The following is a 15105-nucleotide window of genomic DNA, read 5'->3' on the forward strand; positions in this document are numbered from 1 at the left end:
CTAGGTGGTGGTGGTCATCAACTAGACAATGCGGTTAGTCTACCAGTTGCTTTTTGGTTGCCCTGTGGATGGCAGGATCATCATCTACTCACGACTCCCACCAAAGTGGTTTGAATTTTAAGTTTGAGAATGATACACACACACACACCAAGAGGGTATGAAAGGATTTATTACCCGTATAATGGGACTTTTTGGAGAGAGCAGGGCAGACATCCAAGCTAGTATAGAAGGGCTTAAGCAAAGAGAGGAGAGTGGCTCTGATTTTTATTGTGGGTAGACAGTCAGGCCAGGATAAGGGTTCCTAGGTTTGCTTGGTTTGAATTCCCTCCTGCTTCTCCTCTACCCGCCATTCATGCCAAGGTAGGAGGGGGTTGTAAAGGAGTAAGAAGGGAATGGGAGTAACTGCAGACTTCTTAGTTTGCCCAGATGTGTGGTGAGAGAAGAAAAGGGAGGGGTTGTATATATACATAACTTGTTTCTCTTCTACATGTATGGTATATGGGATTATGGGCTAAGTGACCCAAATAAATAATTTGATTTCAAAGTTTTTATTTTTTTATTTTGTGATGTTAAACTATAAACAATCACTACATTTTGATGGCATTTAACATATGTGAAGAATGATAATAAAATAATATAAAATCCTGGTTAAGATATTGTATATGGAAAACAGGACCATAGGAATGCCATTTACAAGTCTAAAATGGAAAAAAAAATAGCTCAAAAATGAAGCACTTCCCTTAAAAGAATAGTAACACTATTTTACTTTGACTATCCAGATGTGCTCATAGATTTTCTTTGTGACATTAAATGATCCGTTTTTATGCTATTGGCTGCATCCATTTTTGCAAAAATGCTTTCCAGAAACTGAAACTTAGTTTTGAATATTGGTGTAACACCATTGTAGATAAGTAAGACATTTCAAGCCTTGTTTTGAATGTGTTGACCTTAATTATCAGATCTCAGGTCTGCATTTATCATATGAATCAGATGGTTATGAAGTTCTCCTTTTAGAGTTAAGAAAACTGTCATGTCTTTTCAGCTTAATCTTGGCTGGACAGTTGTCCTCTCGGTAGAAAAGCTGAGAACAAGCATTCCTGCCCTTCTCATGTGTCTGCCAGAGTGCTAATCCCTATGTCTTCACCAAGGCCCAGCTTTAAGGGCTCCTCTGCTGCTTATGTAAACTGACCTGATGTACACTGCAATCGAGGTATTTTTCAAATAATCTGCAGCTTCACATACAAATCAGCTGCTTCTTATTTTAAATGGCTTTATTGGTCATAAAACCAAAATTACCATTCAGTCCAAAGAAACAACTTTTTTCAATTAACTTGACCTTTAGAATAATATAGAAACTGTGTTTTTAGATTGACTTTTCCTACACTTGACTGTTTTGCATGTGCAGGTTGCCATAGTGTTAGTCTTTGGTAAGAGATGTAACAATACAAATCAAAAGCAAAGAACCACTGAGCTGGATTTTTCTCTGTATGTCATCTACCCCTTGATTGGAGGTAATTGCTTTGGCATTGAGAAAACCTGACTCAATTCTTTGACTTCGTGTTAGGAAAAAAATGGCATTTAACTAAACACAACCAGCAATGTTGATGTTTAGGATATTTGACAATTTGTTACTGTCCTTGTTTTGCTTGAGAAACTCAATTTGCAGCCAGCATTTTGCTAACAGAACCGAGTGCAGAAAGCCGATGGTACTTGACTGGATGGGACTAGTTTTGGCCAATCCATGAGTTGAGCAGCGTTCCAACCCAGATTGAGGCTTGACTCAAGTGGACTTTCTTACTGGCAATGGCTTCTGGAGATTCTGGCAGTGCCGTAGTCTCCATGGGAGACTGAATGCATGAATTTGGATTAAGTTCAACCATGAGTGGCAGAAGTTGAGGTACATGTTTTTTTCTTTCATGTTAAGAGAGGAGGTTTGAATCAAGAAGTGATATGGCAACTTTGTTCCACAGATTTCTCGGGAGATTTCTAGCCTTGTTGCTCCTCTATGCCTAGTAGTTAGCCCTAATCCTTTTGGTCTGAATTGACTTGAGTCTAGAATCCTGTGAGGATAAGCCCTTGGGAGGCTCCACTTTGTCCTCCAGTAACAAGTGGACCAGTCTTTACAGGATGCCTTTTATGTCTGTGTGTGTGTGTGTGTGTGTCAGGAGAGAGGATAAACTCAGCTTCTCTACATATATTTTTTCTGACTCTTAACCATGTAGTTTACATATTGAAAAACAGAATATCTGTTAATTGCAACTGTGGTGAAAGCCCTACATTTCATTTTGGGCTATGTGGGTTTTTGTTTTTGTTTTTCCTTCTGTAGCTAAAATGAACTATCTCACTGTGGTTCACATTAGTGAGGTTTCAAGAATACTTATTCAAGACAGATTCTAAGGGTCAAGGCCATAGGGGCATATGGGGAACGAAAGATGAATAAGAATGGAATTGGTACATTCTTATAATATAAATGGGGCAAATACACAGGTAACTATAATACAAAGCAAAATGTGAATAGAAAGGTACATAGGGTTGTGAAAACCCAAAGGAAAGATTATTTTTATTTGGATGACTCAGAGAAGGCTCCATGGAGTCAATGTTACTGGATTTGGGCTTTGGAGGACTAGAGTACTAGAGGCAACCATTGATTGCCTACATAACAGCTATTCCCACCCCACCCCCATCCTCCTCCTGGATAGTATAGAGGCTATTCATTTTATAGGCTGCAATGCTTGCATTTCCTGCCTCCTCTGAAGCTAGAGAATGGGCATGGATGGTTTCTTTCAATTGGCACCTAACAAAGGTCTACTGAAGGCATGCTGGAAAACATTTTCCTTCTCTTTTAAAAAAGATGTATGAGAAGAACTTCTCTCCCCTCCCCCCCGCTTTTTTTGAGACAGCTTCACTCTTGTCACCTAGGCTGGAGTGCAACGGCACAATCTCGGCTCACTGCAAGCTCTACCTCCTAGGTTCAAGCCATTTTCCTGCCTCAGCCTCCTGAGTAGCTGGGATTACAGGCATGCACCACCATGCCCAGCTAATTTTGTATTTTTAGTAGACATGGGGTTTCACCATGTTGGCCAGACTGGTCTCGAACTCCTGACCTCAGGTGATCCACCCGCCTTGGTCTCCCAAAGTGCTGGGATTACAGGCATGAACCACTGCACCCGGTGTCTCCTTCCCTTTTGATATAGATATGTGAGGATATGATGCCTGGAGCAGTGGCAGCTACCATGTGACTATAAGGAAAGAAGTCCAAAGACAATGGTCAACATCTCAAAGATAGCAAAATAGAATGATGGAAATCACATGGCTTCTTCTAGCTCAGACTTATTGCTATGTAAGGTAATAAATGTTTACATCATTTAAGGCACAGTTAGTTGAGTATTCTGTTACAAGAAGCTTATAAGCATTCTAACTGACAGAGCAGGATTTTTCTAGGTAGTTTGGGGTCATAATGGGGAGTATGGCAGGGTGAGGTGGTATTGGAGAGAGACTATCCCAATGCATATAAACAATGTGAGCGGAAGTGTGTAATGGAAAAACTCAGGTTGCACTAGGGAAGTAGCAAATGGTTGATTTGGTTAGAATAAAGAGAGGATGGCAAGTAGGAGGAGGTAACTGGTAAGATTTGGGACAAGGTCATGAAAAACTTTGGAGCCATGCTTAAAAGCTTAGAATTTATTCAATCAGAAACAGTAAGCTGTGGAAGGTTTTTGAGTAGAAAGAACTAGAATCAAAACTATGCTTTCTTTTTTGAAGAACATCTTCTCTTCTTACATATACTATATACTTTCTCGTGGTTACACTTTTTTTCCTGTTGAATTTTCTGTCCTGTCAACAAGAACATATAATTTACAAAGTAAAAATTAGAAGTACAGAATATTATGCATTTCATAACACTGCTCTTTAAACTTTGGGTAACTGCTTAACAATTTTGATTGCATAAGGTAGTTTTCCTTTGACTCTCATTTAAGCATCTCTAGGATCAAATGATTTTATTTTATGGGCAATATGGAGACAAGAAGACCTCTTATTAGTGATTCTCATTCTATTTTTAATATACAATTATTTTGTACTTTTACCAAAGGGTAAACAATTTTTGGTTGTTTTTTAAAAAATGAAGCCTTTTTACAAATTACAAAAAAAATTCTTCATTGTTAACTTTGGGAAATTTTTTGAAAAATGGAAACAACAAATAAATCAACATAGTTTTTTTACCTTCAGACTCCTTTATCTCTTTAAGTTTTTTTCCTGAATATAATTTATTGTTAAAAGATTGAAGATGATGCATGAAAATATTTAAATTTAAGTAGAAAATATGTCATTGGCGTAAATAAATCTGATTTTGTGATCTGACAGTAAAATGTTACATTATCATTTAGATAATGTGTTCTTCAGGACACCAGCATATTATTCATTAGGAGTCTTAGTTTAGTTCAAAGAATGAAGGCAGATTATCTCCGAGTAAACAAAGCAGTTGCTCTTTCTCTGTAAAAACAGAGAAGATTCTCAGTTTTGTTCTGGATTTTCAAAAGACAATCACAATCCAGCAGAGGTTACTCTTGTTCTGAACAAAGCTTTTTATAATTTTGTGAGAGGATTTGCAGCATAATTCCATTATCACAAATTCTGAAAATACTACATACAAGACACAAAATATTTGATAAACGAGGGCAGAATAATAAACGTGGCCTATTTGTAATATTACATCAGACAAAACTAGTTGTTACTATTATATTTGGCATCAAGAATTATCCTTTTGTTTGCAACTTGTAACTTGTTTATTGCATATTGGGACTATTATAACAAACCTCCAACAAAATAGGGGGGATTTCTAGAAAAATATAGAGCCATGTTAAAAGTCCTTTACATTCATTGTTTGAATTGATTTAAATAGGAAAAGTTTTTGAATTAAAAAAATTGACTTTATTAGTTCTGAAAATTAAAAAACCCATCTCTTCTTTACAAGAAACGTGTAGTTGTGTTTTATAACAGTGCTTCTCAAACTGTAGTGTGTGGAGGAACTATTCAGAGTGTTTGTTAAAGTGTAGTGTCTGTTTGAGAAGGTCTGGTGTGGAGCTTGAGATTCTACATTTCTAACAAACTCAGTGCAGAAGCCATAGGTCCAGGGGCTACACTTTGAATAACAAGATTTTAGAGGAAGATAAAAAAGAAAATGTGTTTGGAAAACTGTCTGATAGATCAATTTAACTACAAGTAAATTGCTCATGAAATGCTGGCATCAGGAAAGGCTATCATTCAATGCTAAACAATTCACAACTGCAATAAGGTATGAGATTTTAACAAAGTTACATTTTCCAAAATATTTTTCTTTTGTGCACTTACTAACTCCATAGCTCTGTCACTCTGACACAACAAGTTTAATCTAGAGTTGACTGCAGACATCAAACATAAAATACGAGTTCGTATTTTGGATTTGTGTTTGTAAGGAAACTTGAGTCTTTTCCAAGTCTTTGAAGATATTTAAATGTAGTCATTTTCATTAATTACTCTTAATAAGTAATTAATACTGTGTTTGGAATTTCACAGGAGTTTATGTCTTTCAAATGCTAGATTTGTGTTTGATACCCTTTTGCAGACATTCAGGCTAATTACTTACTGGCCTTTCATAAACACTCAGGAGTGGGAAAGGGAGAAACCTAAGTAGAGCGAATCCTGTAACTAATAACAGATGAGATGTTCATTATGTAGAGAGTGTTTTTGTTTGTTTGTTTATTTCTTTTCCTTTCAAAATGTTGAACTTTGGGCATTTAACAGAAATTTAACAGATATTTCTACAAAGCAGATTTTTTCCTCATCTCCTGAGTAAAACCATCTAACATAAGTAAAGGAAGTAAATATTTATCTCAGTGGTTACAAACTGCATTTTAACAAGTTAGGAGCTGACTCCTCTGGCTCACTGTGTTGGCTCCAGATAGATGGTCCAGGGTCCCCAGGCATGGGAGCAGGGCTCACCCAGCAGTGCTCCTTCAGGTGAGTGTGAACAGGGCCCTGGAGGCAGCTCCTGAGGGTGAGAGCCAGATGCAAATTAGTTTTTTTGAGAACTGGCAGTTTTCTCTGCCTTACCTGTGGATGTCAGCAAACTAGTTGTTAAATGTATTTCTGTCAAGGTTCATTTGTCATATTTCAAATTCTTTAAAGATCAAGTCTGAGGTCAGCAGTGAGGACCACAAATCTTAACTGGAAGTTATACCTTTATCATACACTACAAGGATGTCAAACCCTGGAAAGTCAGTTACTAGCCTGAAGAGATTTTCGTTTCACTTTAAATTATCAGATTTTCATTGTCTCCTCATTAGCATGTCAATCTCAGTTTCTATGGTAGAAAAAACTCCCTAATTACAAAATAAAAGTAATTAAAAATAAACCTCCATGAAAGAACAGACAGGTTGAGCCACACAGCTTTAACAGAGGTGTTATGATTTAGGTTATGTGATATCAGAGACACAGCTGAGTGCTCATTAAATAATAACAGGACATTTCATAATACGTTAATTCTCAGCATTTTAACTCCTGCTCTCTACCTCTTTTCCTTGTTTTCTTCCCATAGCAAATTGATTTAACCTCAGTTGAGCATTTAATGAGTGTCCACTTTACGCCAGGCTTTATCCAAAACAGCACCGTACTAAGCTTTCATTTTGGCCTCTGCTCTAGCACAGAACCCTCCTCTCACCCTCACATTTGTACTTTGTGGCTTTGTACCCTGGGAAGTCTTGAGGAAGCCTTTGGTGACCGGAGCTGTACAGATATGAAGGGATGGTCTCCAGCCAGAGGACTTCAGTCATCTGCATCCATTAAGATGTGTGTCCTGATTGTGCTTCATAACAAATATTCTCAGAATGCCAGAAGCTAAATGGAACTGTGCCAAGTGCTCCATTACACCTGTGCAGCTAGCTAAGCTGAAGAACTGCTCGGGTAACACTTTTTATTTGTTCAAAATTGTTTCCTTTTATAAAACTGCTCTCAAGATAAAAGCACAAAACTTAAAACATTAATTAAGAGGCTTTTAAAACAGTAGTAATCATTAGAATGACAGCACCAAAACCTTCTAAAGTAAACCAGAGTGAAAGAAAAGCAATTAGTGCTGTTGCAATTTGAATATGTCTTATTTGTCAGAGTTTGAACTTTTATTAAGATATGGGGTTTTGCCTAGATTTAATTTTAAATTAATTTGGCTTTCAATCTTTATGATATTGATCAAGGGATCAAGATTGTATTGAGTATGGTACTGACTTATCTGTCTACTGATTTTCTGAGCCTTTAATACCTCTAATAATGGCCCGTACTACTGGTTCCTGCCCAGGTGACTATACAGCATTTACAGGTGCAATCCAGTGTATGCTGTCTAAAACCAAAATGACGTCTTGGGACTATTATTAACTTCATTTTGAGATGGAATAATAATAATAATAATAATAACAATAATAGACTCAAAAGGGTTAAGAGGTACGCACTTTTGGCAGGAATGGGCAAGTGAACCTCAGATGTAGCTGCAATGGACTTCCAACACTGGACTTTTTCCAGGAAAGGCATTGGCCTCGCTGCTTCTCTTTTGAACACAGCTGGTTTAGCCACATTTTGATGTGGCATGGTGTCTGTTAAAGCAATTCCAAACATGAGGGGAATCTCCTTGATGTTATGTTCTATGTATATGTGTCCATGTGCACATGAATGTGTGTGTGTGTGTGTGTGTGAGCATGGGTGTGTGTATTTTCACCTCTAACTCTCCTACTCCTGAACCACCAAGCAGTGCTGGGGCTGTGAGATTTTCTGCCTGGATAGTTCCCTCTCGTGCCATCAGATGCTGTCAACATTTCTCTTTATCTTGGATAACTCTTTCAGGAGTCACTTAAAACTAAATGGAAGGTTATGGAACTAATTTAACATTAACAAATTCATTTTTGGTGGTGTTTTTGATGAAAGCAAATAAAAGTGAATGTTTTATTTTCTTTGGTTGTCAGTTGCAGGTTGAGGTAGAATTGAGTAGCAGAAATTAGAATAATGGAAAACAACTTCTGTATCTTTTAAAGCAGCTTTTCAGCTGGAAGATGCCAAGTACAAACTTTAGTACATCTCTTTTTTGCAAATGAATAAGATGCTTACAGACAAGGCAGCAGGAGACTTAATACATTTGTGCATTCTCAATATCCTTGATATATCACTACTGTTAACTTACAATAAAGGAGGAAAAACAGCTGGCAGGCTGGAAAATAGTTCTTTCTGAAACCTTGTTTTATGTAGAGTGAAACTTTATATGATGTATTTTTTATATTCGAATGATTTTGCAAAATAATAGAATAAATACAAATTGAATACAGCAGTTTTTTTTTTTTCTAGGAAGAACAATTGTTGGGCATTTTTGTGTTACTACTTAGAATTGAGAAAATTGTACGTCCTGGGGATAAAGTGTTAATAATAATGGTAACTGTCTACTTTTAGTAAAAAGTTTATTTACATTACACAAAAATCCTCATTTGGATGAAGCTTTTACATAAGGTGGTTATTTCTGAATAATTTGGTTTCTTTCCTGGTGTTTATGTAGCTCTCCATTTTGTACTCTTCTAGGACTTTCAAAAATGAGTTGAACCCACTGTAACACTTACTGTTTATAATATATCATTAAGAAAAAATACATGTTTCAGAAAGCTAAACCACCCTGTTCTAGGAGGCTCAAACATTTAAATATAATACATTTTTGGAAAAAAATATTTTTTTTTCCTAACTGTAAGCCATAGCAGTTTATATTATTATAAGTTTTAAAAATTTTCTAGCCATGTTTTGTAAACACTAATATGCATTCTTCCTTTAAGAAAATCAATATTAAAAATGACCACTTTATATCATTCTTTCCTATATTTAGAGTATATGTGTTTTAATTTTTCTAAAAATTAATCTGATTTATATATTTCCCTTAAAAATAACTGTTATGAGCCAGGTACAGTGGCTTATGCCTATAATCCCAGCACTTTGGGAGGCTGAGTTGGGAGGATCACTTGAGCCCATGAGTTTGAGACCACCCTGAGTAATATAGTGAGACCTTGTCTCTACAGAAAATTTTTTTTAAATAAAATAAAATTAGCTCAGTGTGGTGGTGCATGCCTGTAGTCCCAGCTACTCGTGAGGCTGAGGTGGGAGGATCACTTGAGCCCAGGAGCAGAGGTGTGGAGGTTGAGATTACGTTATTGCACTCCAGCCTGGATGATAGATCAAGACTCTGGCTCAAACAAATAAACAAACTGTTATGGAAAATTACCAAAATTAAAATATTTAGTTAGATTCAAAATGTACTAAGTACTAATGAAGTCGGCGAGTAGCTTATTTATTTTGCTTATTTCACACAGATTATTCCTAATCTGGAGGCATCTGTCATTTTTCTGGACCACTATAATAGTTTTTACATGAAAGAGGTGAAAAAATATCTAATATAATTCTATTGATTAAAAAACTTCCAAATAATGCATGGTCACATATTTTTCTTGGCATGGTAAACAAATATTTGCTTAAATGTTCTGTTTAAAACTTTCATGAATTGACACATTTGGACATTGAAATGTTATCCAAAGGGAACTGAAACATTATCCAAAGAATATGCATTTTTTTATCAGACCCACAAAGCTAACAAAGCAAGAAATATGTTTCCATATCTCTCACCTACTAGCTCATATGATGGGATTCTTCTAAATTTATTTTCATTTGGATGACAAAACTGCATGCATTTCAGCCGGAAGTTTTGAATGGAATAAGATTTCAGAAATTGTGTGTTGATTTCAACTACAGTAGATTCCATTTATATTTTGAGATAGCACTTTATGTAGTATTTCAAAGTGTTAGATTGTATGAATAGGGAGCTGGAGTTTGGGGAGGCATTCACAGAGTAGCATGACTAAGACCTTGGGCTATGGAATCAAACAGGACTATGTTCAAATCTTGGTCTTTTTTACCTCCCATGTGCATGAACTTAAGCAAGGTACATGGCTTATGTGAGTCCCAATTTTCCCATTTATAAAGTAGATCTTATAGTAGTATTTACCTCAAACTGTAATGACAGTTGAGTGAAATAGTGCATATAAAGTGCTTGGCATTAGAATATGGTCAATAAATATCTGTGTATCAGTTTCTTCCCCTGCCCACCTGATAAGCTCAATGATGACTTAAATCATATACTTACAACTCATCTATTTGGAAAATTATGTTGTTTTTAAAATTGTAATAATTAAAAATTTACAAGAGTATTAATATTTTTATGTAATACCTTTATTACATAAAAATATTTTATTTGTGCTCAGTTTAGCCTAACCCTATAGAATGTGATGAAGAGGTGGAACTACATTATGATCCTTATTTTTCAGTTGGGAAACCAAAGCAAAGAAAAATTAATGAAATTGGCCAGAGTTGCACAAGACATAGCCTAATAGGAGTTAAGTATTTAAATTAAGATTCCGCAGATTTAGAACTTCATTTGAATGGGAGAAAACAAATTATATCATGAAGTGGTTGATACAATTGATTCTATAAAGAGGGCATTAAACACATTGATTTGGAAAGCACTGAGTTTTCCTTCACAGTTGTTTTTTATACTAATAATAGTAGAAAATTTTCCATATACCTTAAGTGCTTTCAAATTTATTTCTAGAATACTGACAGAAAAAAAAACACCTTACTTTTGAGTGATGGAGAGGTCTTTCAAAAGTATCATGCCACAGGGAAATAATATTTTTTCTTGGCACTTAATTCCAAGTAAATGCTTAGCTTAGCTTATGATACACATGTGGTGTTTCTTGAGGACTTTAACACTGTAGTTGTTGTCATGCATCTTCTCACACAGACATTGCACTCTATATTTTGTATAAAATTCTATTCTTAGCCATATATAAATTGCTACTTGGCTATTCACAATTTTGTTATATACAATTACTCAATTTTGGTTTCACCAAAATACATATTATTTGCCATTTTGTTGAAATACGCCCTGCAAGACAAAATATGCTTGCTGTTAGTAAGTATCTGACAGATTAAAACAATTTAAAAAAATCAATATGGTGGCCTAATTCCCTGGTCTGTTATTTAAATATCTTTTCACCTGATTAACCATTCTACATCTGCAGACCTATGGGAAGAATTCCTAATTTTATTCCATCTTCATTTGCAATAGGGACATAAATGTCTGTTGATCTTATCAAATTATTTTTGAGAATTTAGGGATTTTGTCAGAATCATTAATTCAGCCAACCTCGTTAGTCCATTTATACCATAGCCTCAGGTTTCCTGTATCCACATATGCCATTCAGACTTACTAAGGCATGGAAAGCATCTTACAAAAGAAAAACTTTTACATTATTTAAACAGTGTCATATCCGCAAAATAAACGATATGCTGTTCTTGGTTCACCAGGCAAGCACTTTGCCCTCTCTGGGTCCCCAGTGAACTGCTACTCATTAAACCCAGATACATTTGGACATCAGACTCCCTCTCTAACAAGGAAAGGGGTCACCACAAGGAGGAATGCAGGCCTGCCAGTCAGAGTCATCTCCCACCAGAAACCTGCTTTAATGAGCATTTTCTTGCTCCTCAGGGCAATCCTCATGCTCTCACTATGCTCTCAGCAAGAACACCTGGGATTCTTCAGCCTTGCCATGTGTGGAGAACAGCCCAAAAATAGGCCTGCTAAGACTTCCAAGATGGATTGCTAGACTTTGTGAGTCACCTCTGAAACCGAAAGCTCTGTGCTTTGTGATTTTTGTTTGCATCATTAGGATGAGGAATTTCAGCAAACCTAACCACAATTACCTGTGACTAATCTTAGCCGATATAAAAGCAAGTGTTTCCTCTTTCAAACCCACATAAATATACAAAAGGCAAATAAAACCTTGAATTGGATAACCCATTCCCAGCTACTCTTCAATAAAATATTCATAAAACAAAAACTTTGCAGTATAAATATGGTATTCTACTAAAAATGCAAAATATATTTCCCAACTTGGTGCAGCTTTGTAAATATACATTAACATTCAGTGAGAGTAAAGAATAATTACAGTTCATGCATTAAACAGATTTCACTTTGTGTCTTCATAACAGAGAGATAGGTCATCTCCGGAAGGATTCATGGGTAGGGTAGGCTGGGATTCTCATGAGACTAAAGCATAAACCAAACTGGACTCTGCAGAATACATAGAATGAGATTTATCATGCAAGAGCTATGCTTTGCCAGAGTGAACTCCTGTGCCCATATTCTGTGTCCTGTCCCATGTTTTATGATTAAAGAGACATATCAGTGTTAGAAGGATGTGTGTTGCTTGTATGCACTCATAACAAGGTTAAGAGCCAGAACCTGGAAATAATCTGGAAACAGAAAAAGGATGATCTAATACAATGTCTTGATAAATATGGATTCATTGATTGAGTTAGAAAGGAAGAGCACAGAAAGGAAAGACCTGGAAATGGTGGCATTGGTACCATAGAGTATCTATTCCAGAGCCAAAGGAAACAAAAAAAAGAAAACATGCCTGAATAAGCTATCACCTCTCAGTTACTTATGGCATAGGGAGAAAGGGAGAATATGGTTAAAGAAAATGCAGATAAAAATTGAAACGCTAATTTCACCTGGTAGTTTCAATTTGCCTTAACCATCTAAGTACATTTTTCAAAGCTTAAAGTGGTTTTGTCAGGTTCATGGAATTGCAATCTTTAATGCCTCACATTCATGTCCGATGATAAATGATGACCTACATTTCCAACACCCCATTAGCCAAAGTTCTTAAATCACTTGAGCAATATTAGCTCTCACAAACTTTAAGAATACCAAGTATTATTACCCTCCTTAGTTTGTAGAGCAGAGAAAAATAGAGATTTATATAAATAAGTGAAATCAGTTGTCCAAGAATAACTGTGTATATTAGGGCTAACTTAAAATATATATCCCCTGATTCTGCTCAGTTGTATGATCTTATACCCATTTTACTTTCTACCCAAAGTTACTGGTTCCTGGACTAGGAAGTGCTATAATTTTAGAAGCTTCTAAAGGAATGCAAATTCTTTTTGGCCAAATGTGACTCACAATACAAACACAGGAACAATTGTTTACTTCTGTAAATTCTAAGATAGTGCAGGTTTGGTCAGAAATGTAATTACCTTAGGGCCAGACTAGAATAACAGTAAAATAAAAACTGGAAGAGAAGATGTTTTTATAGAAATTAAGTTATGGGAGAGTAAGATATATATCCAGAAAGCAGGTTTCTGCCTTTTAGAGGAGAATATTTTCTTAAAAGTTTGTGAAAGAGTGCAAGGGGCAAGGGTTGGATTGGTTCTCAGACCACTAAGGGGATTGGCAGGAGACTAGAGTTTGGAACCACTGGGGTGCTGGAGCTCACCCACATGGGCTTGAGAGAGCCAGTTATTATACTGGGATTACAGGTGTGAGCCAGGGTGCCTGACCTAAAATTTTGTTTTTTACAAAGTAATAAATACTCAAAATTTATCACTCCCTAATTATTTAACTACATTTTTACTATTATCTGTGCCATTGAGGTTATTTATGTCTATTTGTATTAATGGTACGAATGCTAAAAATGGCATGCAACTATGCATTTCTTTCTAACTCTACTTTCGACAACTTCGTGTTGAAACTTTAATTTGATAATGGTGGGAGTATTTACATGAGGGAAATTGGTAAGCAGCACAGCTTGATTTATTGTTTTGTTGATTATCTAAATCAGGATTCAGTAAAAGAGGGCATGCTTGCTATCTGTTGTTATAAATAAAGTTTCCCTGGAACACAGCAATGTCCATTTACTTATGTACTGTTTGTGACTACTTTTATGCTACCATGGCAGAGTAGTTTTAACAGAGATGTTGGACCCACAAAGCCTAAAATATTCACTGTTTGGCCCATTATAGAAAATGTTTCCATACCCTTCATCTAGACTTTAAAAAGTGATGAGTAAAGTGTTAAAAATGCAAATTAAACTTAAAAGCGTGTTTTTTTTTTAGTAGCTATTACATTGTGAATATCACACAAAACTGAGGAAATACTTTTTTCAATATTGGAAAACTGTTATCTGATTCAGTAATCACTCACAGTATTGACTATTATGTTTGAACTTAAGTATGCTGAACCAAAAAAAGGTTTTAATTTAATGAATATAATCTGTATGATGGTGGAAGATAGCTTAATAGTAGATCACATGTTAGACTTAATGACAAAAATAAAAAAATTAGCTAGGCATGGTGATGCGTGCCTGTAGTCCCAGCTATTCGTGGGAGGGGGGAAGTTGGGGGGTGAGACAGGAGGATCGCTTGATTCCAGGAGGTGGAGGCTGCAGTGAGCCATGATTGTGCCACTGCACTCCAGCCTGGGTGACAAAAGTGAGACCCTATCTCAAAAAAAAAAAAAAAAAAAAACCACAAACAAAAAAAAACAGGCAGAAAATAGGTGTTGCCAAGGATATGAGGACATGGAAAAGCTGGAACCCTTGTGCACTGCTGGTGGGAATGGGAAATGGTGTAGCTACTATGGAAAACAGTATGGTGATTCCTCAGAAAATTAAAAATACAACTACTGTATGATCCAGCAATCCCTCTTTTGGGTATATATCCAAAGAATTGAAAACAGTCTTGAAGAGATATTTGTGTACCCATGTTCATACCAGCATTATTCATGATAGCCAAGAGGTAGAAGCAAACCATGTATCTTTTGACAGATGAATGCATAAACAAATGCGGTATATGTATATACCATGGAATATTATCCAGCCTTAAAAAGGAAGGAAGTCTTGTGACATGCTACAACCTGGATGATCTTGAGGACATTATGCTAAAAATGTCACAAAAAGACAAATACTCTTTTTCACTTATATGAAGTATCTAGAGTAGTCAGATTCATAGAAACAGAAAGTAAAGTGATGATTGCCAGGGGTTGAGGGGAGAATAGAGTAAATTGTCATTTAGTGGGTATAGAGTTTAGTTTTGTAAGATGAAAAATTCTAGAGATTGGGTGCACAGCAGTGTGAATACACTTAATACTACTACTGAACTACACATTTAAGAGTTGTTAAGATGGCATATTTTATATTATGCCTATATATA

General features: G+C 35.9%; 1 long non-coding RNA gene across 1 annotated transcript in view; it reads left to right on the forward strand.

Moving 5' to 3' along the window:
* The first annotated feature begins 6684 nt into the window (after positions 1-6684).
* LOC129038973 (uncharacterized) overlaps positions 6685-15105 on the forward strand; it is a 24157-nt gene continuing 15736 nt past the window's right edge. Inside the window, exon 1 of the long non-coding RNA XR_008503269.2 lies at positions 6685-6939. This is a non-coding gene — a long non-coding RNA (uncharacterized LOC129038973). The remainder of the gene's footprint in view (positions 6940-15105) is intronic.

Source organism: Pongo pygmaeus, chromosome 5 (genome assembly GCF_028885625.2).
Source record: "Pongo pygmaeus isolate AG05252 chromosome 5, NHGRI_mPonPyg2-v2.0_pri, whole genome shotgun sequence".
Classification (NCBI taxonomy): domain Eukaryota; kingdom Metazoa; phylum Chordata; class Mammalia; order Primates; family Hominidae; genus Pongo; species Pongo pygmaeus.